The 27,953-nt window shown below is 51.9% G+C and overlaps 1 protein-coding gene across 2 annotated transcripts in view; it reads left to right on the forward strand.

The window, feature by feature from the left end:
* Window positions 1-27,953, forward strand: part of LOC135975008 (zinc finger protein RFP-like) — a 64,161-nt gene that overhangs the window by 28,712 nt on the left and 7,496 nt on the right. Inside the window, exon 1 of one of the 2 annotated variants that reach the window (XR_010592079.1) lies at window positions 23,276-23,655. The exons of the other annotated variant lie outside the window; for it this stretch is intronic. The gene's annotated coding sequence lies outside the window, so the exon portion shown is untranslated. Of the gene's footprint in view, window positions 1-23,275; window positions 23,656-27,953 lie in introns of those variants that run through there. 2 annotated transcript variants of the gene reach the window in all.

Below are 27,953 nucleotides of genomic sequence, written 5' to 3' on the forward strand. Positions count from 1 at the left end.
TAGCCAGAAGGATCCCATGGGCAATATGGGGAGTGGGTTAACCTTCCATGTCCTTGCTTCCAAAGACTGCTGGTATGCAACTCTTAACAACAATTTTTGCCATAAAACACAAAAATATCCCTATTGTGCCAGTAAATGCATGGTACATTGAATGCTGTTCAGCTGGCGTCCGTTTTCTCTGATGATCTGAAAAACAAAAGAACAGAGGTCTACCCCTTTTGGGCAGTCAGTCATTGCTTAAAATGTTTCCTTGTATTTGTTCATAGGCAGCCTAGATTTCAGTGGCTTCTACCTTATTAGTTAGAAACTTGCATTAATACAAATGCTTTCTGGCTTGCTTCCAAATCCAAAGCTATCCACAGCTTAAAGATTTTTACTTAAAAGGGACACAATTAACTATCCCAGTCTTTTGATTGCCTTTTACTTCTAACTCCTGCTTTCAAACACACAGTGATCTGAATAAGACAACACAACCTATATTGGTAGGTTTGCATTTCCTTTACCTCTGCTACAATATACACTGCACATATTCTGGGGAAAAGCGGCCACTGCGCAAGGCTCGTCAGTGAGCCAACGGAGGGGGAGGGCCGTACGCCTAATCATCAATATGGATGGTGGCAGTTAAAGCAGTTCCCCTGAGGCTTCTGCCCCTTGTGCAGGGCAGCTGCCAGCAGGGCCATCTGATGGGTTTGAGTGCCTACATCAGCACACGCCTGCAGCAACTCCGCCAGGGTCGAAGGACTTCGAGAACTCGCTCGCAGCGGGGACCCTGCGAAACGCGCGACGGGCACACTGGCCAATGATTGGAAAAGCTACCTGGGGCGTGCCCACCGCCTGCTCGGGGATGCTCGAGAACTGCCCTGTGCCATATAACTGCTCAGCGAGATAAGCCCCCCCACCTTGTGCTGCTGCCGCAAGCGCCTCTCGCTGGTACTCGCTATCCCACACAACGTATTGCGCGGGAGACAGCACCATGCGACACATGTCTTTCCAATCTTGGGGGAGCAAGTGATAACCATTTGACACACCTTTCAAGATCCCCCGGAGCTCGTGCAGAACCGAGTAGGGGAGAGCCTCCCAGTCCACTACTCGGCCCCCGTTTCCATTATCCCGCCTAGAGACGGGGAACGCCTCGAACCCACACTTGGATTCCTTGTCGGTCAAGAGACCGGCCTCGAGCACCGGCTGCACCGCCGCGGCGACAGCGCCCCCCCGCCCGACCGGTAGGCATGGGGGCGCCGTCACGGGCGGCGGCGCAGGGGGGGTCAGCTGCGGGCAGGAGGGGGGTGGCCCATCACCTGGGGGCAAAGGGGAAACCGGCTTAAGGCCGTCGGGGCCGAACCCCTCCAGCGCCTCCTTACAACGCTGCCAGAGCAGCAGGTGCTGAACTGGGGCACGGGGTTCACTATACAAGGTGATCCCAATCCGTATCCAATCAAAAAGCTGTAATGACCCGCAGTCCGGATACCAGGGGCACTGGCGATCTATTTCCCTTAGAAGGCCCTCAATATGAGCGACCGAGACAACGACACATGATCGCTGCCTTATAATCTTTTGTAACTCTCTTGCGTGCTCCTTCTGGGCACTGGAAAGTTTCCCCCCCATACTCACGAATAAGGGGCGGCAAACAGCCGCGGGCGCGCTCGGCGTATCCAGCCGGTGAGTAGAGGGGTATCACGTCGGGGTCACCAGCTGTGGTGACGACACAGGAAAGGAAACAGAACGCCAGGTTTGTTGGTAGCCAGAGAGCTTCACAAGCCTCTTGCAAAAAGCCTCCCAGGAAAACTTTCCTGGGGTTTTTATTTCTCTCCTTACTTTGTTTACAACACTTCTTAGTGGTTACATTCTTGCGCATAGAAAAGCCAGGCAGTATACATGCACATAAGATAACGAACCCATCTCTTGAGCGCGTGAACACCAGCTGCGAGGGTACAATCAAATCAGCCAAATAAGTTTCCCAAACACAAACGCTGGATTGAAGGTCACTCCTGCCTCGTAGCCATGGGAGCAGTTTGCCGCGCCTGTGGGCTAGCGATTCGGGAGCTATGCATCCCTACACACCATCTCCCAGAATTCCACGCCAAGGTGAGAGCCTTCTGGTTTCAGCAGAATTCCCTCCGGAGGCACACAGTAGTTGTAATGCATTTGGCTATGTCTACACTAGACAGCAAAGCACTGCCTGTGTGGTCACCCGTGAGCGCTGGGAAGGGACATCTCCCAGGACTCCTGGTAAACCAGATCGACGCTCAGAGCCTGTCTACACTAGTGCTTTACAGTGCTCAAACTTGCTATGCTCGGGGTGTGTGCATAGGCGTGCGCACAGGGTGTGCCGGGTGTGGCCAGGCACACTCTAATGCAGGAGTGGACAAACTATGGCCTGGATCGGGCCCCTCAGTGCTTTGGATCTGGCCCACAGGACTTGCCCCCCGTGGTGCCGCAGGCCCCGCGCCACTCTCAGAAGCGGCTGGCACCATGTCGCCCCTCCCCCAGGGGCTGCACAGGGATGTGGTGAGCGGCACGGAGTGGGGCCAGGGCAGGCAGCCAGGGAGCGCGCCGATGCCACCCCGAGCCGCTTTAGGTAAGCGGCGCCGGGCCGGAGCCCGAACCGCTCCTGCACCCCACCCCCCATCTCTCTGCCCTGAGCCCCCTGCCTGCACTTTGCACACCTCCTGCACCCCAACCCCCTGCCCTGAGCCCCCTGATACACTCCACACCCCAACCCCCTGCGCTGAGCCCCCTGATACACTCCACACCCCTCCTCTGCCCCAATCCATTGCCCTGAGCCCGTTCCTGCACATCGCATCCCCTCCCATACCCCGCACTCCCTCCCGCACCCCCCCTGCCCCAGCCCTGCATACAATTTCCCCACTCCGATGTGGCCCTCAGCCCAAAAAGTTTGCCCACCCCTGCCCTAATGTTTCAAAAAAAAAAAAGTGGCTTTGCGTTTTAATTTAATTGCATGATAGGCTCTTTTAGTTTTAAAGTATGGATTGTTGTATTATGCAATAAGCGCCGAATTGCGTAATATAGATGTTGTAGAAATGTATAGAAAGCCCGCGTTCGCTCGCAGCCAGGGCCAGCTCCAGGCACCAGCTCAGCAAGCAGGTGCTTGGAGCGGCCAACGGAGAGGGGCGGCACGTCCGACTCTTCGGCGGCAATTCGGTGGTGGGTCCCTCATTCCCTCTGGGAGCGAAGGACCAGCTGCCGAATTGCTGCTGAAGACTGAAGTGGCGGCGGTAGAGCCGCTGCAGATCACGATCGCGGCCTTTTTTTTTTTTTTTTTGCTGCTTGGGGTGGCAAAATCCCTGGAGCCGGCCCTGCTCGCAGCATGCGTCCCCACTACTGCGGCGCCGCATTAACATTGGTCCTCCCCTCCCCCTCCGACTACTATTCTAGAAAATTCTTTGACCTATATAAGCGGCCGTGTCAGGCGTGCCCAGCGTAGTGTCTACAGTGTTTGTAATCTTTGTCGCGCATACTCTACTGAAATAGCATAACAAGCCCATGGCTTTACGTTTTAATTCAATCGTATGATACCCCCTTTTAATTTTAAAATATGGATCGGTTCACTGTTAAGATAAGAAAAGGAGCAGACAAACTGAATTATAATGAATGTGCCGATAGTAGTGCAAATACCTCAGACTCCTCGGTTAAGAACTTACATGAAGATAAAGCCGCCACCAGTTCCAGTGCGTGCAATGAACTGGGTAACGACCAGCAGAAACGGACTTTGTCTCTTAGTTCAGGTCAGTGTAGTTCCTATTCAAAGCCATTAAACATTCCATCTGATGACCCGGTCTGTGATATTCCAAAAAATAGATTAGAACGCCGGTCTCGATTATCTAGAGGTCCTTATCAGCCTAGATTGAGCATGTTTCCTAGAAGTAAAATAGGGAATAAACAAAAAAGTTTTCAGTCCGATTGCTATGAAAAGTACAGGTGGTTAGAATATAGCCCATCAAAGGACGCAGCATTTTGCTTTTACTGCCGTTTCTTCTCCTCTAATGATGCAGCAAACAAAGGTCACACTGATCCAGCATTGATTGATCAGGGATTCAGAAACTGGCATAGGGCTAACGAATGTTTTAAAAACCACCAACTGTCAAAATCTCATGTGTTGAGCTGTTCTTCATGGTCATGTTTTAATGAAGGGAAACCTATTGATGTATTGTTGGATGAGGGCAAGCAGGCTTATCTGTCTAAACAAGAAGAACGGTGTGTCACGGAGTATTGGGGGACTCAGGGCCCTGCACCCCCGGCTTTCTGCGATTTACCATGACTCTCAGCCAGCCAGTAAAGCAGAAGGTTTATTTGGATGACAGGAATACAGTCCAAGACAGGTCTTGCAGGCACAGACAACAGGACCCCCTCAGTTAAGTCCAGCTTGGGGTCCCAGGGCATTCCAGCCCACCCCCCTTCGGGGGGTCAGAGCCATCTCTGTCTCCCAGCCATCTCTCCAGCTCGCTTCCAGCACTCCCCCTTCAGCGACCCCTCCCACAGCCTTTGTTCAGTTTCCCGGGCTCAGGAGTCACCTGGCCTTCAACCCCTTCCTGGGTTCTCATGTTACACACTCAGGTATGCGCCCTCGGGCAGATCCCATCCTCCAATGCAGACTATCCCCTGTCAGCATTCACAGACCACAGTGAGAACAGGCCCAGTTCGTCACATCTCTCCCCCCTTCGAGACCGAACTGAGCAGGGTCACTTTAGCCAGTGACCCGGGGAAGTTCGAACCTACCCCCGTTCCCATGGATGCCCCCGCATCCCTCCCATTCCTTGGTGAGAATTACACCAGGCCCCTCCAGTTTCACGCCCCCCCTTAGGTCGGGGGTGCTTGATGGCACTCGCAGTTCGCATGTGGGAAGGTTTATGCGGCCTGTGCCCTTTTCCCACCCCCATACCTCTGGGGCTCCAACTGGGCTGTGGTCTTCTCCCAGCGCTCCAGTCTGGAGGTCTGTGCGTTGGGCTCTCTTGGTTTAGAGCCGCCCTTTTTACCTTGGCCACCCTCCGGAAAGGCTCCTCTATGCTGGGCAAGGGTCCTAAAGCTGTTTTCCCCTTGTCCCAGGCCTTCCTCCCCCTCTGACAGGGGTCACAGGATCCGCAGTACTGTCGGACAGTAACAAAGACCCCAGGCCAGTAAAAGCTCCGTAGCAGCCTCTGCTGGGTACGCCAGGTTCCCTGGTGCCCTGAGAGGGGAATGTCATGGGCCCGGCACAGCAGCTGGCGGCGATACTTCTGGGGTACCACCAGCTGCCTCCTGATCCCCCCTGACTCCATTTTCCCTGGGGGAGCCCATTCTCGGTACAGGAACCCCTTCTCCCACAGGAACCTTTTCCGGCCACCTCGTCCCATGGTCTGTACCGCATTGAGGTCGGCCAGGTCCCTTATCTTCCGCAAGGAGGGATCTTTCTGCACCTCGGCCTGGAACTCAGCAGCTGGGACAGGGATGGCCACCTGCTCTCTCTCGCCCGCTGGGTCCGAAGCTGCAGCCTCCCTGAGCCGTGTCCCTGGGCGTTCCCTCCCCACCAGGTTAGGGTCCTGCGCCTCAGGCAAGGCACCGCCCCCAAGGCCAGGGCGCAGTGCCCCTTGCCGGCTCTGACCGCGGGTCACAACTAAGGCGGTCTGGGGGCTGCTTGGCCAGTCCTCTAGGTCCCCCCCCATCAACACCTCAGTGGGCAAATGGTGGTGCACTCCCACGTCCTTGGGGCCCTCCTTGGCCCCCCATTTCAGGTGTACCCTCGCTACGGGAACCTTGAATGAGGTCCCGCCCACCCCGGTCAGGGTCAGGAAGGTGTTGGGCACCACCCAATCTGGGGCCACCACCTCGGGCCGGGCCAGTGTCACCTCTGCGCCCGTGTCCCAGTATCCATAAACTTTCTTCCCATCCACCTCCAGGGGAACAAGGCACTCGCTCCGCAGGGACAGCCCCGCGCCAACCCTGTAAACGGAGAACTTTGAATCCGGAGCATCTGGCCCCCCAGAGAAGCTGGCCGGGGCCCTTCTCTCTCTTGAGCAGTTGATAAGCTGCCCGCCCCTCTTGCGTGGGAAGCCTGCCCCTCGTCCGTCTGGGCCTCTACCAAGTTAACCCGGTGCGGGTTCGGTCTGCTCAGTCTGTCCTTGAGCTTGGGGCACTGGGCCCGAACGTGGCCTCTTCGGCCGCAGTAATAGCAGCTCAGGTCCCGTGGGTCCCCTCGAGCCGGTCGGTTGTCCCTGACGCTGGGCATTCCCCGTGGGAGGGGATTCCCCATATTCCCCCTTTGGGAGGTCCCAGGGTGACTCTCTCTCTGCATCGCGGCGGGCCTGTTCCTTTGGGGCTCCTCCCTGCCACCCCCTGACCGGCTCTTTACAAACTCATCAGCCAGCTGCCCGGCGTGTCGCGGGTTCTCTGGCTTTCTGTCCACCAACCACAGCCTCAGGTCGGATGGGCACCGCTCATACAGTTGCTCCAGTACCAGCAGTTTAATCAGGTCCTCCTTCGTCTGGGCCCCACCAGCCCACTTGCTGGCGTATCTTTCCATGCGGACGGCTAGTTGCAGATATGAGATCTTAGGGGTTTTATCTTGACTCCGGAACCTTTCCCGGTACATCTCAGGAGTCAGCCCAAACTCACGTAGCAGGGCCTTTTTGAATAGTTCGTAGTCCCCTTTCTCTGCCTCTCCCAGTTGGCGGTACAATGCCACGGCTTTGGGGTCCAGTAAGGGGGTAAGGACCCGGAGTCTGTCCACGGGATCAACCCGGTGCAGCTCGCAGGCCGTCTCAAAGGCCTCCAGGAAGTCATCCATGTCCTCCCCCTCCTTGTATGGGGCCATGATGCACTTATCAAAGCTCCGTGCAGTCCTGGGTCCCCCCTCACTCACCGCAGCCGGGGGTTCGCTGCCCTTCAATCTCGCCAGTTCCAGGTCATGCTGACGCTGTCTCTCATTCTCCTGTCTCTGTCTCTCTTCATGCTGTCTCTGTCTCTCATTCTCCTCCCGTTCATGCTGTCTTTGTCTCTCTTTCTCCTCCCGTTCACGCTGATGCTGTCTCTCTTTCTCCTCCCGTTCATGCTGTCTCTGTCGTTCACGATCCTCCAGCTCTCTCAGTTTTAGCTTTTTCTCCCATTCCAGCCAATTCCGCTCCACGGATGCCGAACGTCGCCGGGAGGATCCTCTGCTGGCCGGCGGGCTTCGCCGGGGGGATCCCCTGCTGGCCGGGGGGGTCACGGCGCCGTCGGTATTTGCTGGGCTCCTCCCCACCCTTCCCCTAGGCATAGGAAGGAGGGGTCTCGGGAAGCCCTCAGCAGCCGGCTGACCACTCCCAGCTGGGACAGACACTGGTGCCTGCGCTGCATTTGCCAGGCTGCTTCCCTGAGACACAGGGATCAGTTCATTCGCGCGATCTTCCGCCTCCAGCTGGGCAATGAGCTGTTCTTTGGTGAGCCTCCCAATGCGCAGCCGCCTCTGCTTGCACAGCTCCACCAGGTCGCTCTTAAGCCGCTTGGCATACATCTTCCTGCTGGCCACTCACCGGCCTGTGTGCTCACAGCTCCCCACAGTTCCCAGGGGGACCCCTAGTGTGCCAGCCCTTCTCGAGGTCACCGCCTCTCTGCCAGGGTCGAGCTGCAGACTCCTCCGCCCCTGGGACCACTCGCTGCGATCCCCCCGGGGGACCCTGTTACTGCAAAAGTCCTTCTCGCTGGTCACACACTCCCAGGGGTAATAACCGTCTCTCTCCCACTCTTCAGCAGGCCTGGTCCCCGTCAATCCCCCTTCGTTTTACTGCTCCCCAGTCACTTACTGCAGGAAGCGCCGTCCACGGGGTGCAGTAGATCCCACCGCTGCCACCAGTTGTCATGGAGTATTGGGGGACTCAGGGCCCTGCACCCCCGGCTTTCTGCGATTTACCATGACTCTCAGCCAGCCAGTAAAGCAGAAGGTTTATTTGGATGACAGGAATACAGTCCAAGACAGGTCTTGCAGGCACAGACAACAGGACCCCCTCAGTTAAGTCCAGCTTGGGGTCCCAGAGCATTCCAGCCCACCCCCCTTCGGGGGGTCAGAGCCATCTCTGTCTCCCAGCCATCTCTCCAGCTCGCTTCCAGCACTCCCCCTTCAGCGACCCCTCCCACAGCCTTTGTTCAGTTTCCCGGGCTCAGGAGTCACCTGGCCTTCAACCCCTTCCTGGGTTCTCATGTTACACACTCAGGTATGCGCCCTCGGGCAGATCCCATCCTCCAATGCAGACTATCCCCTGTCAGCATTCACAGACCACAGTGAGAACAGGCCCAGTTCGTCACACGGTGCCATAACCGAAGTGTAATGGAGCGACTGATTGACATTGTTCTGTGTTTGGCGAAAGGTGGGAGACCATTCAGGGGTCACAATGAAAAAGCTGACAGTTTTGAGAAAGGTTTATTTCTAAATCTTGTCAATATGCTCCAAAAACATGATCCCGTAATGGCAAAGCATGTGCAACAATCGCCTCGAAACGCTACCTATCTGAGTAATCACATCCAAAATTATTTAATTGTGGCCTTGCACAATGTTGTGCAACAAAAGATTGTGTCTTCACTAAATGGAAAAATGATCTCAATAATTGCTGATGACACTACTGACTGTGGACACCATGAACAGATGTCCATTGTGGTGCGGTATTTTGACAATGAAAAACATAGTCCAGTTGAACATTTTGTGTCTGTTCAGAGACTAACAACAGTTGATGCTCAGTCTATTTTTGACCAGTTAATTGATGTCCTTGGCATTCTTAAAATTGACTGGTCATCAGTGATGTCTGTGTGTTTTCATGGCGCATCTACTATGTCTGGATGTACTGCGGGAGTTCAAATGAAATGTAAAGAAAGAAACAGTGAAATACTCTATGTACACTGCTATGCGCATTGTTTGAACTTTGTCCTAGTAGATGCATGCACTTCAAGTAAACAAAACAGAACTGTCTTTGATTTTTTTGGTGTTATTCAGACTCTTTATGCCTTCATGGAAGGGAGTCCTGTCTGACATACAGTAATGGAGAAGATTTCACAAGAAGTAGGATCCCAGTTGAAGACTTTGAAGTCACTATCAAACACAAGATGGGCATGCAGAGCAGAAGCAGTGGCTGCTGTAAAACAAAACTACTCCATCATTTTACAAGCTTTACAAGAGATTATCGAAACAACTTGCCTTGCTGATGCTAAAATAAAAGCCAGAGGCCTTAGCCATGAACTAAATTCATTCAGGTTCATCTTTGCCCTTCACATGCTGCCCCTATTCTCCAGATGGTGGTAAAAGTGAGTAAGGCTCTTCAAGCTCCAGATCTCAACTTACTTACTGCAATGACAGAGGTGAAAAGCTTGCGTAACTCTTTGGCTGCAATGAGAAGTGGCCCAGAATATTTTCAATCTATTTTGAATGACAGTGTGAAAATGTGTGTAGAGACTGATCTCTCAATTCCCCCAATTAAGAAGAGAAAAATGTCCACTCGTATTGATGACGCGTTTGAGTTCCAGCATCACTTTGATACAAAAGAGGAGCAGGAGAGAATAACTTCATTTTACCCACTCCTAGACTCAGTGATTACTGGCATTGACCAGCGATTTGAGCAGGAGACTTGTAAAATTGTGACTGCAATGGGAAAACTGCTGAGCTTAGACATTGGCAGGGATGATATGAGAATCATTGCCAACAAATTTAAAGTGTCCTTGGATGAGTTGGAAGCTGAAGTTGGATTGCTTCGGGGTTATGACGGATCTGTTCCTAAAGGTAGCACTACGAACACCGCCAGAGAGTGGCTTGATTGGCTAAAGGAATCAGATCGGACTTCCATGTTCCAGGCCTTTTACAAATCTATTCAATGCTTTGCAGTCTTACCTGTTACAAGCTGTTCATGTGAAAGAGCCTTTTCGAAACTAGCACATGTAAAAAACAAACTAAGAAGTACAATGTCCCAACAGCGCCTCGACTCACTCATGATTTTGTACATTGAACAAGAATTCGATTAGTCAGTTAATTACAATGATGTGATTGAGGAATTTAAGTCCATAACACCTGGTGAGCGATGTCTCATTCTCTAGGACAGGAAGATCAAGAAACCTTAATCTGTTTTGGTCAATTTGGGTTAGCTCATTATCTGGTTAAAGATAAAGATCATGAAAATTGACTGTATCTTTGTATACGCCTGGTTGTCACTACAGCAAAAATTTGGTATTTTGTGTCTCATTTTTAAGTAAAGTTTAGTTGTTAATTTAAAAAAAATTAAGTTTAGTTAAGTTTTAGTTTATTTAGTTTGTTTGATGAATAAAAATAATGTCCTTTATGACTGAGTATTCAATAAATGTTCACCTTAAAAAAATTAATAAATAAAATTCCTTGGGTGCACACCCTAATGACATGTGCTGTGCAGGCCTATGGGTGTGGGTGTGTGATTTTTCACACCCCTGAGCAAGCAAGTTACTATGCTGTGAATTGCCAGTGTAGACAAGCCATTTCACACACAGAGAGACTCTTTGCACAAGTCCAACACACTATTGCTCTTTCATTTAGCCATTTGCTGTCTGGGCTTTAATCCCCTCCCCATATCGATAGAGCATCTAAGAAGATAACGGCAAATCCAGAAACCAGGACATTGACATCTAGCAACTAGCAACTAACAACTCAGAGGGCTTTCCCCACTTCTACATAGGGAAGCTGAGCACTATTCCCCAGCTCAGTAAAGAACTGGCGAGGTGGGAGGTGGGGGATAAGAACTGGCTGCTGGAAGGAGTCGGGGCTCTGACCTCCCGCTGCTCCCTGTGCACAGAGCAGAACTGTCCCTTGCTCCCCTTGGCTGCCCTGCCCCGACCTGTGGCTGCCAAGCTTGTGATCGCACGGCCCAAGCTCTGAGCCCAGCTGTGCGAACCCAGTGTCCAGCCCAGGTGCTGGGGGCAGGCGGCTGCTGCTGACAGGGTGGACTCACTCCCGCAAGCTCCGGAAGCCGAGGCCATGAGAATGGAATGAAACCCCCCAGCACCGCACAGGCCACCAGACGTGGGGAGGTGGCAGGGGGCGCGTCTGACACCAGGTCTGTGGCACCCAGGTCCCTGCCACTGCCGCACGGTCCTAGCACTCTCGGGAGCACTCCTGCTCCAACCAGGGTCACTGGGCCTGATCCTGCGGGGAGGGGAGACTGCTAAGCGCCCTGGGCTCCCTCCAGCTGACACTGCTGGGCCCGATCTTGGAAGGACTGAGCACCCTCTGGTCCAGTTGATGCAGCTGGGCCTGAACCTGTGGGGGAGGGGGCTGAGACCCCTCTGCTCCCACTGGGCTTGATCGTGGGGGTGGGGAACAAGCACCTCTGGCACCATGGCAGCTAGGTTCCATGGGCAGGGGCCAGCTCCAGAGGTTATCATTAGCTGACACTGGGCTTCTTCGGGGCAGAGCTAAGAGTGCATCATGGGTGCAGCTCAGAGCTCTGCTCCTTTTTTCTGGAGCCTAAGGCCTAGTCTTCACTTACCGGAGGGTCCGGCGGCACGCCATCAATGTTCTGGGATCGATTTATCGCGTCTGGTTAAGACGCGATAAATTAGGGTTACCATATTTTGTGCCTCCAAATGGAGGACACTCCACGGCCCACGGCCCCGCCCACACCCCCGCCCACACCCCGCCCAACCCCGCCCCCTCCCCAAAGTCTCCGCCCCCTCCCCTGCTTCCCGCGAATATTTGATTCGCGGGAAGCCTGAAGCAGGTAAGGGGGGTGTGGGGGGAGGAGGCGCGGCCCAGGCTGGCCCCCCGGCGTTTCCAGCCTGGGTCGGCTCGGGCCCTGGGGTGCCGGCCCCGGCCGACCACCCCCGGCCCGCCCAGCACTGCCGGCCCCCGGCGGCCCGGCGCACCCCCCGGCTCCTGGCCCCGGCTCCCCGCCGGCCCGGCCGACCCGGCTCCCCGCCGGCCCGGCTCCCCGTGGGCCCGGCTGACCAGGCTCCCCGCGGGCCCGGCTGACCAGGCTCCCCGCCGGCCCGGCTGACCGGCTCCCCGCCGGCCCGGCTGACCTCCCGATTTTCCCAGACATGCCCGGCTTTTGGGGATTTCCCCCCGGCCGGGGATTTGAGACCCCAAAAGCCGGACATGTCTGGGAAAATCCGGACGTATGGTAACCCTAGATAAATCGATCCCGGATCGATCCCGGAAGTGCTCACAGTCGGCGCCGGTACTCCAGCTCGCCGAGAGGAGTACACGGCATCGACGGGGGGAGCCTTCCTGCCGCGTCTGGACCGCGGTAAGTTCGGACTAAGGTACTTCGAATTCAGCTACGTTATTAACGTAGCTGAATTTGCGTACCTTAGTCCGATTTGGGGACTTAGTGGGGACCAGGCCTAAGTGTTTGCAGTAGCAGTCCCCTAAGTGCCTGTTTCTGCCTCTAGTCATGTGTGCTGCTGCCACCCACTAGGAACCCACATGCCTATCTCCTGCCCACTCCAAATGCAAGACCTGGTAGTAATGGGAGACTTTAGCTACCCAGATACCTGTTGGAAAAGCAATACGGCAAAACACAAAAGGTTCCAGTAAGTTTTTGAAGTGTATCAGGGACAACCTTTTGTTTCAGAAGGTGGAGGAAGTAACCAGGGGAAAAGCCATTTTAGACGTGATTCTGACTAATGGGGTGGAAGGAATTGGTTGTGAATCTGAAGGTTGAAGCCAATTTGGGTGAAAGTGACCATGAAATGATAGATTTCATGATTCTAAGGAAAGGAAGGAGTGAGAGTAGCAGAATAAGGAAAATGGACTTCGAAGGCAGACGTCAACAAACTCAGAGAACTGGCAGCTAAGGTCCCATGGGGAGAAAATCTACAGGAAAAAGGAGTTCAGGAGAGCTGGCAGTTTGTCAAAGAGACACTAATAAAGGTGCAACAGCAAGCTATCCTGATGCCAAGGAAAGAGAGGAAGAACAGTAAGAGGCCAATATGGCTCCATCAGGAGCTTTTTAATGACCTGAAAACCAATAGTGAATCCTACAAAAAGTGGAAACATGGACAAGTTTCTAAGAACGAGTACAGGAGACTAGCAGAAGCACATAGGGACAAAATGAGAAAGTCAGAAAATTAGCTAGGCACAAAAAAGGCAGTAAGAAGAGAGTCTATAAATATGCTACGAGCAAGAGAACGATGAAGGAAAGTGCAGGCCCTCTACTTAGCAAAGAAGGAGAGCTAATAACAGACAACCTCAAGACGGCTGGGTCAGGAATCAGGGCCTGCAGCAGAGCCAGTCTCTGGGAACCTCATGTGTGCAGCTGGCCTGTACTAGGCTGTGTGATTGGCTACAGCACCTGATTGGTCAGCAGAGCAGCTCTTGAACCCAGCAGCAAGCTGCTGCTCAGACCATTGTTCAGAGCTATGCTAAGGCCTGTACCTGCCTTGTTCCCGTGCTCTGTCGCTTGTCTTGGCCCCGGCCTTGTCCCTGATTTGCCTCATTCTGGTTAACCCAATTCTGACCCTTGACTCAGATTCCTGACATCTGACATCAGCTCTGACCCCTGGCTCTGGCATCAAGCCTCTGACTCCTGCTCTGACCACTAGGCATGATCACCCATGTCCCAGTCACTGACACTGAGGTGTTTAATGCCTATTTTGCTTCAGTCTTCACTAAAAAGGTTCATTGTGACCAGATACTCAACACAATTAATATTAACAGCAAGGAGGGGAGGCACACCAGCCAAAATAGAGAAAGAACAGGTTAAAGAATAGTTAGATAAGGTAGATGTATTCAAGTTGGTGGTGCCTGATGAAATTCACCTGAGGGCACTTAAGGAACTGGCTGAAGCAATCTCAGAACTGTTAATGATTATCTCTGAGAACTCATGGAGGAGGGATGAGGACCCAGGACTGGAGAAGGGCAAACATTGAACCTATCTTAAAAAAGTGGAACAAAGAAGACCCAGGGAATTATAGACCAGCCAGCCTAACTTCAGTTGCTGGAACATATCTTTCGAGCACTCTCCTATGAGGTGTGGGAGACCCCAGTTCAAGTCCTTTCTCTCCCTCGGAGGGAGGGGAAGTGAGTCTGGGTCCCTTCACATTGCAGGTGAGCGCTCTAATCCTTGGGCTGAAAGTGACGAGAGGCAGGCACTCCTCCTCTGGCCAGATTCTGAATGGGACCTGAACTGATGGTCTGCCTCTGAGCAGACCTGTTGAATTGGGCCCGGAAGGTAAGATAAGCAGAGGGGCACCTATTTTCCCTGGGTTCTTGGTTCGTCCTAGGGATTGGGCAGGAGATAGGTATGTGGGTATCTAGTGGGTGGCAGCAGTGCCTTAAAATGGTTTAAGATAAAAGGGGAAAAAATAGAGGCTATGTCATGAGAGGGGGTCTACTATAGACCACCACATCAGGAGGAGGAGGTAGATGAGGCATTTCTAGAACAAATAACAGAAATATCCAGATTGAGGGAGCCCCACATCAGGGCCCAGCAGTTCCAGCCCTCACCAGAGGGGAGGAGACCCACATTCCAATTCCTGCCCCATATCACACAGGGAGATTGAACCTGGGGCTCCCAGCTGAGGGCCCAGCCACTGAGCTAAAGGCTAGAAGGGAAGCAGTGGCACCTTTTTCTGTTAATTGAAACTATTCCGCAGACTCGACGTGGATTCAGGAATAATTTAAATCAACCTGAAATATAATTTTTTGGCAAATAAACTATTTCTCCAAAACATTTTGCCCAGCTCCTCTTCAAACCTGTTTGAGCATCTTAGGAGCCCAAATCCCAGTGATTTGCAGTGAGTGACTGGAAAATGCCCAGAAATGCACAGGTGGAGGGGCCTGGGCTCCCTGGCCCAGCTCCGGATTTCAGCTTGGCCTGGGGGCAGGGTTTCAGGGGGAGGGGAGGGGCCAGGGCTTTGTGGCCCTCCGCTTTTAGGCAGAGTCTGTCACCCTGCTCATCATGTGTCTCCGGCTAATGACTGTGCCAGCCACCTCCCTCACTCTCATTAACCAGCCCTTGGTCAGAGATGGGAACTTTCACACCAAGGCTCTGGAGACACTTTGTATGTCTCTACACAGCCCACAGCAGCGAGTCTCAGAACCAGGTTAACAGGGGCTCTCAGTCTAGCACTGAAAATAGCCGTGTAGATGTCCGGGCTCAGGCTGGAGCTCGGGCACTGGAGCCTGGGGAGCAGGTGGGATTCCCCAGACACAATGTCTACACAGCTGTTTCTAATGCTATAGCGCAAACCCCATGAGCCCATGTCTGGCGCCCTGGCTCTGAGACTCACTGCTGTGGCCTGTGTAGACGAAACCTTCATGCTTAAAACATGAGACTTTTCACAAAGCCAGAAACTCGATTTTCTCCCCGTGCCAAGCCAGATTGGCCATAAATGTTCAGGGTAGAGCTGCCAATTAATTGCAGTTAATGCCTGCAATTAACTGAAAACAAAATTAATGCATTAATTTTTAAAGGAGTTAATTGCATACTTGTGGGCAGGTTGGGAGGCTGAAGAAGGCCCAGCCTGCAACTCCGTAGGCAGCGGGACCCAGAGCAGAGCTTGGGGGGGGGGGGGGGGGTTTGAAGCCTCAGCTCACAGCTCCGCAGGAACCCCACACCCGCACCCTGAGAGAGGCTGAAGCTCTGAGGCCCGAGCCCTGAGGTTATATTTGAAAATATAGAACCCCCCCAAAAATGTAAATAAATGGTATTCTAATATTGTTTAATAGTGTGATTAAAACTGCAATTAATCACGGTTAATTTTTTAAATCGCTTGACAGCTTAGTCCAGAGTTTTCTCCCCAGGCTGGGGAGCGCTAAGGGGCCGTTGTAAGGGGGAAGCAGTTTAATGTCACACAGAGATGGGGGATGATCAGGGTTAACATGGGAAGTGTATCCTGGCTTTAGCTCTGGAGTCACAACCAGTCTCCATAATAACAAGCCCCTGTGATGGAGTGGGAATTGTCATAATATTTTTTGAATACTGTGTGTGCCTCAGTTTCCCCTATATAGAGAAGGGTTAAAAAGGTGGTGGGGAAAAGGGTATTTTCTTTACAGGAGAATCCAGCTGGGGCTGAAGCCTACCTGACTGGGGCCTGGGTCCAGAGAATAGCCCAGCGATTTGTTACCTGGCAACTCACGGCCCTGGCCAGGGCAGGAAACCTGCCTGTTCTGACCAGTTGGAGAACAAAGAACTGTGCTGGGATGCCTACCTGTGGGACAGAGAGAGATACACGCAGTTGGACTGGGTCTCAGGGTCTGAGAGCCCTGGGCTCTGGTCTGACCCAGATGGACTGAGCTGTAACTTTGTTTTCTGTGCTAACCTAAGGACTTTCTATGCTGTGTTCCAGACAACTAATAAACCCTCCTGTTTTACACTGCTGGCCAGGAGTCACTCTGGTCTATGGAAGGTGGAGCTGCATTGCTCCCTTGGGTCTGTAAGTTCTTCTCAGGGGTCCGATTCATGTGGACTCACGGCCCCAAAGTCCGGTTCTAGGAGGTGATGAAGCCAATGGGCTTACCCCAGAGAGAGAGTGTGAGGCCAGAGGGGGTTCACATTCTGATGGGGTTCCTCCCAAGGGGACTGTACCAGAGCTGTTCAAGAGCTGTGGATCTGTGACACCCCCCGGCTCCTCCCCTGGGATCTAGCCGCCCCGGCTTTGCCAGCAGAGTGTGAGATCCCTCCATGGAGATCTCTGGCCTGTGGCGCTGACACGCTGCCCTGTGAGTCTGCAGGGCTCATGCGCTGCTCAAACAGCTGCTCCAGGCTGACGCTGCCCAGCTGCTCCCCACAGAGTTGACAGGTTCCAGAGGCCCCGACAGGAAAAGGTTTCTCTGGGACCCGGAGCTCTGACAGTGTTTCTGCTCCTGGGTCTGGCTCTCCCTGCCCCTGAGGAGCTGACAGGCTGCACCCGCTGGGAGAGCCGGGTCTGCCCCTCCCAGTGCACGCAGGGACATTGTGTCCGCGACCCCTTCCCCCCATTTCTGGGATGGGGAACAGCAGCCCCAGGGCCCCTCCCTTCACCCTCTGAACTGTCAGAGCCGGGACAGGAGCATTGTGGGATAGCGCTGGGGACTATGTGCACTGCTGGGATTATTATGCCAGTGATCTCAGTGCAGACTGGCTCGGTGCTGGGCCCCACAGCAATCAGCCTTGCTGCAGTCCAGTTTGACCCACATGGTGGCTGACACGTCTCTGCGCTGTTGAGACCATGTGTGGGTGGGTGGATGTGGGGTGAGACAGGCCAGATTTCCCTGCTGCAGACAAGCAGGGTGAGGAGGCCAGGGGCCCTGTAGAGCCTGCTCTAGTCATGAGAGCCCCAGGCCGTGTTCCCCAGGAAAGCTGCCCTGGGTTAACTCAAATTGCTCTAAAATTGATGTAGAGACCCCTGTGCAAACCCCTGTGTGACTCTCCTAGCTCTGTGTGGACGGGGCTGGTCGGGTTTAGCTTCATGGTGGTCAGGAACCGACCTGAGCTGAACCGAGCTCAGCCGCGAGTCTGGGCACAAACTGGAACCCGTCTAACCGACCTGCTCCTGGCAATTCCCTCAAACAAGGCAGAGGGGACGGGCTCAGGGAGGATCGGGACTCGTTTCTCCAGGGCTCGGCTGGAGTCATGCTGCTGCTCTCACCTCTCCTTGTGCTGTGACTGCACAGGGATGGGCCCTACGGTCTGTTGTTATTTCTCCTACTCCCCCAATGGGGGTTTATTTCCGCCCCCCCCAGCTGTGCCATCTCCCAGCTCTGGGGCACTGGGCATGGTGCCAGGAAGGGCTGCAGGGAGCGAATCTCTCCCTGGTAAGGGAGTTGGAGTCACCAATACAAGATCAACTTCAGTTACCTGCGAATCCTCAGGCTCTTCTGAGTCCTGGAACAACTGGCAGAGAGAGAGCGCGGAGAGTTCACACAGCAGAGTCACCCGGAGCGGGGATCAGGTACGTACACGAGCCCCTCCCCACAGCACCCAGCTCTGCACCGTCTCACAACAGACCAGGGTTCAACAGGCTCCGACTCCCCCTCGTCTTTTCTGTCCCACGTTCACCTGCTGGGTTTCTCTTCAGTGAAGATCACATCACACCCGCCCAGCCCAGGGGCTGCTCCACACAGGGGAACAGGCTCCCAGCAGCTGTTGTTCCCTGCCCTAGAACAGCCACCAGGATTCTCACCTCTCTCTGCAACCAGCCCCTCTGGAAGGAAAGAGAGAAAAACCCATCACTGGCGTGGTGTAACCATGGCTAGAAGTCACAGCTCTGTCAGACGATGCAATAGGGACCATGGGGACTAAGGGCAAGGAGCCAGCTTCTCATAGGCATTTCAGCACCTGAAGATTCAGAGAAACCCCCAGCAGCACCCCTTACCCAGGAATCCCATCACAGTCTGCTGGAGATTGTTCTGTCAAGGGAAATCCCAGATTCTCTTTTCCAGCTCCGAGGGAAGCTGTCGGGTTCTGGACACGGAGACGTCGCCTCCTCGTCCCTGCAGAGACACGAGTGTGTTTATTCCTCTCCCTCCTCGGCCCTACGTTCCCATCCCAAAGCCAGAAAGGGGAGCTGGTGGGAGCTGAGGCCACAGGCAGAGCTAACAGGGCTGTGACCTCTGCTGCCCAGGGAATTTAGCGTCTGCACAACCTGCCGGGGCCCAGCCTGGGGACTGGTGGCCTCTCTCCATCCAGAGAGAAAACACAGCCTGGGCAGTGCCAACCCCACCTCCCCTCACACCTGGCCAGGCCCATGTGCCCCACCAAGACCTGGAGGGGCCCCTCTCAGGGTGAGAGAGGTGTCCATTCTCCAGGCCCAGCCTCTCCTCAGCTTCTCCTCTCAGCTCCAAGGGGCCTGGTCACTCCCCATGGGGTGGGGGTTCTGGGATGTGGACACTGTCACACTAGGGCCTGGGCTGGGACACTGGGCTCTTTCCCCATAGGCCCCTGAGCCGCCTTCACACAGGACAGGCTTTGGGCCATGACAGAGCTGAGGCCAAGTTGACAGGCCTGCAGCCCCATTAATGATCCCCTGAGCCAGCCTGAACCCAGGGAGGGGTTTCCAGCCCAGTCCTGTGGGGCAATCCCCTCCCCAGGGTGGGTCACCCAGCCACAGCGGCTGCAGCCCCAGGGTGATGGGCACGGAGGCGGGCTGGATCCAGAAGGTGAGACTGTAACCAAAAGTCAGGGCGCTGGAGGCTGTGTTCGTAGCCTGGTCTGTGAGCCTCTTCCAAGCACGACGTGGCGTGAGGGGCAGACGGAGCCCGGACGTACCTGCTCACGGCACTTCTGACACCTTAGAGGGGAATGAGAGACAGAGCAGAGAGTCAGTGCCCATGGTGCAGCCCGGCCCCCTCTCCTAGATGGGTCACTCAGCTCTCCCATCCCCAGCCCCATAGGCTGCTCCCCCAGGGGGGTGGAGGCACTAAAGAGAGGGAGGGGTGGCTGGCCCCCTGAACTGAGTCCCAGGGCTAGAATAGCCTTTCTCCAGCCTCCCCCGGCTCCCCACCGGCCCCAGCTCCAATATCTTTGCAGCCCCGGGGCCCTTGACCCTGCAGACACACTGGGCCGTGCTCTCTGCACTGAATTACCCTGTGAGCCCCCAATGGCTATGGGGCCATCCCCTCCGTGCTCTGGGCATGTCTGACACAGTCTCACCTGCAGCAATTCAGGCACCAGCTGCTGACACTTCCCCTCCAGCTCCGTGATCAGGGCGCTGAGCCGGGAAATCTCCTCGCACAGGCAGGTGGCATTTTCCTCCCTCCTCCTCCCAATCTCCTCGTCCAGCTCTCCCAACCGGGCCAGCAGGAGGCTCTTGTTCAGCCAGGAACTGGCGCAGCCGCTCGCACTCGAACACCACCAGCTGCCTCTCCACTTCCGTCTGTCTCTGGGGTGCACAGAGAGACAGCGACAGGGCAGAGCAGGGACATGGGGTGAGTGGGGGTCATGGGAAATGACACAAAGTCTGGTCCAGGCTGCACAGAGCGTTTCATTTGATATCTTTGCCAGTAGAACTGTGTGCGCACTAGGGCTTTTGCTAGTATAAAAATGTCACCAAAAATCACCAACCCCCTCCCCCACCCGAATCCCTATAACTGCACCAGCAACAGATTTAAGTGTAGCTCAGGCCTTGGCAAATGGTGCTGCCCAAACCACCCAATGACATCGCTGGAAACGTCTGACATTCAAACTCTGGGATCAGCACAAATCTCCCCCTGCTTCACCCTGACCCCTGCCACATCTGTGCATGTTCAGCAGTGTTACTGGCCTCTCCCCCTGCCCCCAGTGCTAGAGAGACAGAGCCAGAGGCTGCTCCCAGCTCCCCTCGTGTGAACCCATTGACTTCACTGGGTGGCAGCCCAGCAGGCTCTCAAGTGCCAGGCACTTCAGGTGTCCCTTCCCGCACTGCCGCTGCTCCTGCCCTCTGCCTTGGAGTTGCTCTCGGGAGCCTCCTGCTTGCTGTGCAGAGGGGGGGAGGGGAGGTGGGCACTGATGTCAGGGTGTCCCCCCACCCCTACCCCTGTACCCCAGCTCCCCAGAGTGGGGTGGGGGATCACAAGACAGGGCTCAGGACAGAGGGAGCTTGCTGGCAGCTGCTGTTGTGTCTGAACATGCGGATCTACTTAAAAGGGCAGTGTACTTAAGTGGGGTCAGTGTATTTAAAGGGGCAATGTGCATCTCTCTCTCTCACAGTGTGTGTCTCTGTCACATACACACACACACAGTCTTTCACACTCACCTCCCAACACAAACTTGTATTATTGTTGTTGTTATTTCTTGATACTTCTTTCAAAGTGTATTATTTTAGTTTTTTGACCAATCTATGCATTTCATAATTTTTATCTTATGCTTAAATTAAATTCTTTGAGTAGTGAATTCTAAAATGCCCAACCTGTCCTGGCTGGACTAATTATCCCTACGGTAACTTTTTAAAAACATATATTATATCTAGGTTTTTGGTTTCTACTGGAGGCGCACATCCGCACATGACCTCAATATGGGGCACATAACAATATTCATTCCGTTCATGGATGGGAAAAATTGTAGGGAACATTGACCCTAACCCCACTGACGTCAGTGTTGTCACTCTTGATTTACACCAGGTATCTCAGAGCAGAGTCTGCCCCGCACTGTTGAAAATGACCCTGAACTGTCGTCCTGCATCGACCCTGGAAACCCTTTAACCTTCTGAATGACCCAGACACCAACCAGCGCAGAGACCCCCCCGCTGCTGTCGATGACGCCCCGTGCAAACCTGCTGGGCAGGGCAGGGGCACCTACCAGGAGCATCTCACTCTCCCTGTCCCCCTTGGATTTCAGTCCTAGGGGTTCTTCTCTCTCCTCCCGCAGACGGCTCAGGATTCGTGCCTGCAAACTGAGACAATAGCTCTGGGGGCTGCTTTGGGTGCCTGGGTTTGTGCCCAGCCATAGTGTCCTCACTGAGCAGAGTGAGGCTGTGGGAGCAGGTCCCCCTTCTCCAACCCACTGAAGTGACCCAGCTCCAAGGTAACTGCAGGCAAAGGTCCTGGGCCTGTCCCAGTCCCTTCTCTGCACCATCATCTCCAGGAACGTGGGTGTTTGCCTGTCACAGGTCTGGTGTTTTTGAACAGCTTTGGAATAGTCCCTGGGAGGACCCCTTTAGTGTGGCAGCCCCCTTAGGGTCACAGTCTTTCACTTGGCTTCTCCATCTCCTGGGTCCGAACCTAAGAGCCTTCAGCACCTTGCCTCATGCTGTGAGCTGCCTTTGGTGAGTCCAGCTAGGTGGGACACCTGAGGCAGACCTGTACCCCCAAAGGGAGCCATGCACCCCACTTCCTTACTCTTACGCTGTAAAAGCAGAAGGGTTTGTTAGATGTCTGGAACACAGCGCAGACAGTGCTTAGTTAACACAGACAAGGGAAAGGTACAGCATGGTCCAGCTGGGTCAGTCCCAAAGCCCTCTGACCCCTCTGTAATCCCAGCCCAGAAGCTTCTCTCCTGCCCCCAGCAGCCCACATTTAACAACCCCACCTGGTCCCACGCCAGTCTTTTGTCCGCCAGCTGGTCACACCTGGCTTTCTTCCTAAGCAGGGTGGGACCATCCATGGTCATTTGTTGTTTGGTGCCAATTGTCCAGGCAATTGGAGTGACCATTGTCTTCTGGGACTCTCCATGGGCATGGGGCCCCAGGCAGCTAGGAGTCGGTCAGGGCTGTATCTCTGGGTTTCTGCAAGAAGTAAACACCCTTTGCCCCCCCCTCCCCTCCCCAGGCCAGAAAGCTGCAGCCTGGCTTGTGGGGGGTGGGGAGGGGCAGCAGCCTGCTCCCTGCCCAGGCTCAGCTTCTGGGCACAGGAGCCCCCTCTGATCATGCCAGAGGGAACAGGGGAGGCTCTGGCTCACATGGCCACTGTCCCCAGAAGCTGAGCTTGGGCGGGGGGCAGCCTGGTGCTGTTCTCCCAGTCAGCCTAGAGCAGTGGTTCTCAAACTTTTGTTCTGGTGACCCCTTTCACACAGCAAGCCTCTGTGTGCGACCCCCTTATACATTAAAAACACTGTTTTTATATTTAATACTACTATAAATGCTGGAGGTGAAGCAGGCTTTGGGGTGGAGGCTGAAAGGTCATGACCCCCCCATATAATAACCTCGCAACGCTCTGGGGGTCACGACCCTCACTTTGAAAACTCCTGGCCAGATGCTGCGCTGCACCGGGCAGTGTGGCTGGAAGAGGCTCTGGCCCTGCCTCTTCCTCTCCCCTCCTGGCCCGGTGTAGTGCAGAAAACTGCTCAGACCTCATTCCTTTCGTTGAGATGGTCACTTAAAATGTCAATTACTTCAGTTCATCAAGTGGCACAGCTAATTCTGTCTATGAAATAGCCGCAGAGTTTTCTCCTTGCTTCTCCTCGCACTATTTAAAAGAAATCTTTGTGTTCCCAACACATCAATGTGCTTCTTTCTGCAATCTTTGCCAAGATGGAAAGCAAAGTAACGCTGTAACTGGATACATTGGAGTTCTTTCACGGGTTGTGTAGGGAGATTAGCGTCTTCTCCTAAAGAAACAGCTCCAGTCCTGCTGAGCTGGAAGGATCTGTCCCAGCAGACTCAAGCAATCGGGTGTCCCAAGTGATCTGAATCCGGGAAGGATATTGAAGAGAGATATTGTTCTTCCTGCTTTTCTGGGGACTACAGTAAATTGAATGGCCAAAGAAACTAAGGAACAAAGGCAGAGACAGCACAGCTGCTTCTGGCACCGGGAACCCACCGGGCTCTGTCTGCTGCTGGCTTGTGCGCTGCAAGGGGGCTGCTGAGCTTAGCTCTCCTGAGGGGTGTGGGGAAGGGTCCTGCCTCGGTGGAAGAAATAACGCAGCCCTCCCTAGACAGCTTCGGCAGAGCATTGCAGAGAACGGCCATGGCTCTGGGTGTCTTGGGCCGCCTGAATGCAGGAGTCTGCTGGCCTGGCCTGGACCCCTCCCGCGCCGCAGGGCTGCGGCTGTTTCTTTAAGAGAAAACGCTAATCTGGTCACGTGACCGCCTGTGTGACTTTACTTTCGCTTTCCAGCTCGGGCAGCGCTGGGGGAGGAGAGCCCGGTTCTCTGTCTGGATACAAAGTTTCCTTTTCCAAAGGGCGAGGAAAAGCTGAGAAAACTGCAGCGATTTGATAGCCAGGGAATTAGCCCTAGAATGTGATCAACTGAAATAGTCACAATGTAAATCATCGCAACAAAACGTCTGGGGTTTGATCACCCCCTAGAGATTGTAAAACTTCACAGAAGGACCAGTCAGGTAGATTAATTTTGCTTCAAAATGTCTCCTTATATCCCCGTATATATACCGCTTATTGCTTCGTCAGATTGTAAATAACACAAAGATTAAATAACCCTGTGAGATTTGTTTTACTCGTTATGGAAACACTACATTACAAGGACATTCACAATGATTTACATTCCAGCGCTTTTCAGATTATTGTCCTAGCCGTGTCACTCGAGATTTGTGCGGCAGGTTGAATTAATCATTTGTTACTTTTTGCGGGAATGTTGTATTCAAGAACACTGGGCCCGATCTTGTTCTCAGAGACGTCCCAGGGAGATTTGTAACAAATAACTTCCTGTATTGAGAATATTGGAAGAGATTTACAGTGCCACTTCCAGCGGTTCTGTCTTTCTGCCTGTTAACGTTACAGTTTTCTACCTCTGACTGTGGGGCTGAATCCTTTTGTTTCTGATACTTTCAAGGGGAAAAGGGAAAATTATTTCCACAATCAATCAAAAGAGAAAATTGCATCCTGTTCTCCTTCTGAAATGAGAGGGAATTAAGCATGTGCCTAAAGCAGATCATGAGCTCAAGTGCACTTCTGAATAGGGATTTCCTGACATAATTTAAAAAAAAGGCATATTTATACATTGGTTGACAGATCATCTCCTACTGTGTGAACAGTCACCGGAGGGGAGATTTCCTGAGGAAATCTATGGGACTAAAGGTAGTAAAAAATTAATTTTAAAACACATTTACAACAATAATTCATTTTTGTTTTGTTTAATATTTTATAGACGTTTTCATTGTTAATCAAATATTTTTGAAACAAAATGATTGAAAAAAGAAAATAATTCTTATTCTTCTTTTAGCAAGAGGGGGTCAATACAATGTTTTGATTTGATTAGAATTCCTATTTTGAATCAATTTGAAATATATATTCTCGTTTAGCATCATTTCATTGAAAAATTAGAAACATTCCAATAATAGGAAAATTAATTTTTAATGTTTTTTTCTAAAAGTCATTTGCTAATGAAAAAATTATTTTGTTTAAACACTGGGAGCTGCGGGCAGCCATGTAAATAAACAAATTGGCGGCCCGCCAGTGGATTACCCTGATGGGCCACGTGTGGTCCGCAAGTTCCACACCACTGGTCTAACCTGCTCTTAAAAATCTCCAGTGATGGAGATTCCACAATCTCCCTAGGCAATTTATTCCAGTGCTTAACCACCCTGGCAGTTAGGAAGTTTTTCCTAACATCCAGCCTAAACAACTCTTGCTGCAATTTAAGCCCATTGCTTCTTGGACAATTCTTCTCCCTCCTCCTTGTAACAACCTTTTATGTTCTTGAAAACTGTTATCATGTCCCCTCTCAGGCTTCTTTTTTCCAGACTAAACAAACCCAATTTTTACCATCTTCCTCATAGGTCATGTTTTCTAGACCTTTAATCATTTTTGTTGCTCTTCTCTGGACTTTCTCCTATTTGTCCACATCCTTCCTGAAATGTGGCACCAAGAACTGGACACAATACTCCAGTTGAGGCCTAATCAGCGTGGAGTAGAGTGGAAGAATTACTTCCTTTGTCTTGCTTACAACACTCCTGCTAATACATCCCAGAATGATGTTTGCTTTTTTTGGAATGGTGTTATACTGTTGACTCATATTTAGCTTGTGATCCACAATGACCCCCAGATCCCTTTCCTCAGTACTTCTTCCTAGGCAGTCATTTCCCATTTTGTATGCGTACAACTGATTGTTCCTTCCTAAATGGAGTACTTTGCTTTTGTCATTATTGAATTTCATCCTATTTACTTCAGACCATTTCTCCAGTTTGTCCAGATCATATTGAATTTTAATCCTATCCTCCAAAGCACTTGCAACCCCTCCCAGCTTGGTATCATCTGCAAGCTTTATAAGTGTACTCTGTATGCCATTATCTAAATCATTGATGAAGGTATTGAACAGAACTGGACCCAGAACTGATTCCTGTGGGACCCCACTCGTTATGCCGTTCCAGCATAACTGTGAACCACTGATAACTACTCTCTGGGAATGGCTTTCTAACCAGTTTGCACTCACCTTATAGTAGCTCCATCTAGGTTGCATTTCCCTAGTTTGTTTATGAGAAGGTCATGGGAGATGGTATCAAAAGCTTTACTAAAATCAAGATATACCACGTTGACCACTTCCCCCCTATTCACAAGGCTTGTTACTCTGTCAAAGAAAGCTATCAGGTTGGTTTGACATGATTTGTTTTTGACAAATCCATGCTGACTGTTACTTACTACCTTACTATCTTCTAGATGTTTGCAAACTGATTGCTTAATTATTTGCTCCATTATCTTAACTGATACAGAAGTTAAGCTGACTGGTCTGTAATTCCCCAGGTTGTCCTTATTTCCCTTTTTACAGATTGGCACTACATTTCCCCTTTTCCAGTCTTCTGGAATCTCTCCTGTCTTCCATGACTTTTTAGAGATAATTGCTAATGGCTCAGATATCTCTTCAGTCAGCTCCTTGAGTATTCTAGGATGCATTTCATCAGGTCCTAGTGACTTGAAGACATCTAATTTGTCTAAGTAATTTTTAACTTGTTCTTTTTCTATTTTTGTCTCTAATCCTACCTCATTTTCGCTGGCATTCACTATGTTAGACGTCCAGTCACCACCAACCTTCTTGGTGAAAACCGAAACAAAGAAGTCATTAAGCACCTCTGCCATTTTCACATTTTCTGTAATTGTTCCCCCCCACCCCATTGAGTAATTGGCCTATCCTGTGCTTGGTCTTCCTCTTGCTTCTAATCTATTTGTGGAATGTCTTCTTGTTATCCTTGATGTCTCTAGCTACTTTGATCTCGTTTTGTGCTTTGGCCTTCCTAATTTTGTCCCTTCATTCTTGTGTTATTTGTTTATATTCATCCTTTGTAATTTAACCTAGTTTCCACTTTTTGTAGGACTCTTTTTTTTAATTTTTTAAATCATTGAAGATCTCCTGTTTAGGCCAGGGTGGTCTCTTGCCATACATCTTATCTTTCCTATGCAGTGGTATAGTTTGCTCTTGTGCCCTTAATAATGTCTCTTTGAAAAATTGCTAATTGTCTTCAATTGTTTTTCCCCTTAGACTGGCTTCCCATGGCATCTTACCTACCAACTCCCTGAGTTTGCTAAAGTCTGCCTTCTTGAAATCCATTATCTTTATTTTGTTGTTCTCCCTCCTACCATTCCTTAGAATTATGAACTCTATCATTTCATGATCACTTCCACCCAAGCTGCCTTCCACTTCCAAATTCTCAACCAGTTCCTCTCCATTTGTCAAAATCAAATCTAAAACAGCCTCTCCCCTAGTAGCTTTCTCCACATCTGAAATAAAAAAATTGTCTCCAATGCATTCCAAGAACTTGTTGGATAATCTGTGCCTTGTTGTGTTATTTTTCCAACAGATGTCTGAGTAGTTGAAGTCCCCTATCACCACCAAGTCCTGTGCTTTGGATGATTTTGTTAGTTGTTTTAATAAAAGCCTCATCCACCTATTCTTCTTCATGGTTAGGTGGTCTGTAGTAGACCCCTACCATGACATGACCCTTGTTTTTTACCTCTTTTATCCTTAACCAGAGACTTTCGACAACTCTGTCTCCTATTTCCATCTCAACCTCAGTCAAAGTGTATACATTTTTAATATATAAAGTAACACTTCCTCCCTTTTTTCCCTGCCTGTCCTTCCTGAGCAAGCTGTTCCCTTCTATACCAATATTCCAGTCATGCGTATTATCCCACTAAGTCTCTGTGATGCCATCATAGTTGTGTTTATTTACTAGCATTTCAAGTTTTTCCTGCTTATTCTCCATTCTTCTTGCATTAGTATACAGACATCTAAAACACTGATTTGATTTCCCCCCATTAGTTCTGTCTTATCTCTCCCTTATCCCTGCTATGACAGCCCATGCTTCCCCCAAATACCGACCCTTCTCCCCGGTCTCCATGTTTTTGACTTACCTGTGGGCTTTGGTCACCTGCCTCCTTTGAACCTAGTTTAAAAACCCCCTCACTAAGTTTGCCAGTCTGTATCCAGATATGCTCTTCCCCTTCCTTGATAGGTGAACCCCATCTCTGTTTAGCAGTCCTTCTTCCTAGAACAGCATCCTATGGTCAAGGAAGTCAAAGCCCTCCTGGTGTCACCATCTTCTCAGCCAGGCATTCACCTCCAAGATGCATCTGTCTCTGCCTGGGCCCCTACCCTTGACCAGAAGGATCTAAGAGAACACCACCTGCGCTCCCAACTTCATCACCCTTACTCCAAGAGCCCTGTAGTCACTTCTGATCTGCTGAGGGT

The sequence above is a fragment of the Chrysemys picta genome, chromosome 12, assembly GCF_011386835.1.
Source record: "Chrysemys picta bellii isolate R12L10 chromosome 12, ASM1138683v2, whole genome shotgun sequence".
Taxonomy (NCBI): Eukaryota; Metazoa; Chordata; order Testudines; family Emydidae; genus Chrysemys; species Chrysemys picta.